This window comes from Numida meleagris, chromosome 2, assembly GCF_002078875.1.
Source record: "Numida meleagris isolate 19003 breed g44 Domestic line chromosome 2, NumMel1.0, whole genome shotgun sequence".
In the NCBI taxonomy this organism is placed as follows: Eukaryota; Metazoa; Chordata; class Aves; order Galliformes; family Numididae; genus Numida; species Numida meleagris.
Window position 1 is genome coordinate 122,426,583 of NC_034410.1, and position 2,497 is coordinate 122,429,079.

The 2,497-nt window shown below is 45.3% G+C and overlaps 1 protein-coding gene across 1 annotated transcript in view; it reads right to left on the reverse strand.

The window, feature by feature from the left end:
- MMP16 (matrix metallopeptidase 16) overlaps positions 1-1,424 on the reverse strand; it is a 188,151-nt gene extending 186,727 nt beyond the window's left edge. The window contains exon 1 of the mRNA XM_021386792.1: positions 102-1,424. The gene's annotated coding sequence lies outside the window, so the exon portion shown is untranslated. The remainder of the gene's footprint in view (positions 1-101) is intronic.

Consider the following 2,497-nt stretch of genomic DNA (forward strand, 5'->3'; position numbering starts at 1 on the left):
CGGCTCGGCTCGGCTCGGCTCGGCCCTCGCCGCTCCCCTCCTCGCCAGAACGTTCAGCCGCCATCGCCGTGGCCCCGCCCCGCCGGCTGCCTGCCAGGCACCTTAAAAGCAGTGGGTCCGCCAGGCGGCCCTGCCGCGCCGGTTGTGCGCGACCCGACTCGCTCGGTTGGTCCTCGTTGCTGCTGGCAGATCGGGAGGAGCGCTCGGTTCTTCCTCACGGAACGCACCGAAGCAGCCACACTAACGGCTTCCAGGCGCCCTCAGCCCGCGTGGCGCCTCCCAGTACCACTGCGGGGCTGAGCCCGCCCTGAGGAGCGGGCAGCGCTGGGCCGTCGGGGTGTCCCGGCGTGGTTAGTTCTCCTTGGCTCAGAGGAGCGTGCAGAATCGCTGCTGGCAAAGTTCAGGGACGGTGGAATAATGATGGTGCACTTAAAGTGATATAAGCAAGTCAGTCAAAACAATCTGTGCGTTGGGTTGGTTTGAAATGTATTTTAATGTGCACAAATAGAGAATCATATGTTTAAGGGGAAAAAAAAAATGCTTTCTGCTCCAGGTAGACAAGCATCTCCTTGTGATTTTGTGGTTAATGGGACATTTTATGGAGCCCTTTGATAGTTAGGTAGCAGGGCTCTCCGGTCAAAGGAAGGTGAAACAATCCACGGCATTAGTGAGACAAACTATTGCAGTAACACATCTTGTTCACGTATGAACTGACAGAAAATTTTTAAAGAAGCGGAAAAAGAAAAAAACAGATTAAAAGATTCCAAGATTTGAAAAATTACAATATTTCTTTCATTATCAAAACTCATACAAAAGTACTTACTAGGTTGTGATATGAAACAACTTGGAGATGGAAGGCATGACTGACAGACAAATGCCCTTTCACGTATAGTTGAGGTTAATGGCAGAACTAAACCATATGCGGTTTAGATGTATAGAACGTTGATAACACCTAGTAACAGGATGAGGGAGGAAGTAGTTTCTCCATATTTTGGTGTCTTAAAATTAAGGCAGTTATCTCTGGAGAAGTCATGTTCTGCCTAAGCAAAAGTAGTGAGATTTAACTTAAATTCTTTAAGTGGTATACTTTTTTGCATGTTAACTGTTTGATCACAGAATCATAGAATGGCTTAGTTTGGAAGGGACGACCATCTAGCTCCGACCCTGCCATGGACAGGGTTGCCACCCACCAGATGAGGTTGCCCAGGGCCCCATCCAACCTGGCCTTATACTCCACTGGGGATGTGGCATCCATAACATCTCTGGGCAGCCTATGCCCATGCATAGCCACCGCATTCTGAGTTAATAATTTCTTCTAACATCCAACCTAAATTTACCCTCTTTAAAGCCATTTCCCCTTGTCCTGTCACTGTTAGACTGTGTAAAAAGTTGGTCCCCCTCCTGCTTATAAGCTCCCTTCAAGTACTGGAAAACCACAACAAGGTTTCCCTGGAGCCTTCTGCTTGCTGAACAAACTCAGCTCCCTCAGCCTTTCTTCATAAGAGAGGTGCTCCAATCCTCTGGTCACCTTTGTGGCTCTGCTCTGGGCCTGCTCCAGCAGCTTTGCAGCCTTCTTGTACCGGAGGGCCTAGACCTGCCCACAGCACTCCAGATGGGGCCTCATGAGGACAGAGTCAATTGCCTCCCCCTCCCTGCTGCCCACCTCTTTTGATGCTGCCCAGAGTACAGTTGGCCTTCCGGGCTGCAAACGCACTCTGCTGGCTCACATCCAGCTTTTTGTCCACCAGAACCTGATCTGAAAGATGTTGCCTGTTCTTCAAATTATCACTGGAGTAGGTGATGAAATCCTGAACCAGAAAACTGGAAGTGAGCTAGAAGGACCTCTTGGCACTTAGTGGCCAGTATCGGAAGTCGAAATTATGCTAACAAATAAATGTCTTGAACCCATCAGGAAGAAACTTAATACTGACAAATGCAAATTACATTTGGGAAGAAAAATCAAAAAGTATGATACTGGTAAAACTGCATCACATCAGAAAAGAATCTGAGAGATGTAATGGACCGTAAATATGAGTCAGCAGCATGCTACAATTGAAAAAAAAAATGAAAAGACAGTGCAACCTAATTGTGGAATATATTACAAAGTGTCCTGTACATCTGACAGGACAGATGATTTTTCTGCTAGGGATTGCTGAAATCAGCTGTGTTTGGTCTCAAACTAGAGAAAGGCCAGAAGAAAACAACATTTAGAAAGTAAGAGGTGGAAAATTTGAAATAACACCATTTCTTTAGTCTGAGAAAACTTAGGATAAAGAGTCTATTTATATGGAAAATCTTGCTGTGAAAAGGACAAAAATTTTAATTGTTTTTGTATTTAGGATTAAGGAAAAAAAAAAAAAAACTAAATTACCCTGGAAGTTCAAATTCAATGTTAGATAAAACTTTCTGAAATATGTAGGTGGTAGCATTTGGGACTAGGGACCAAGTGGTATGAATGTGAAATGTTTTTCATTCAGAAGTGTGATAAGGAAGAATA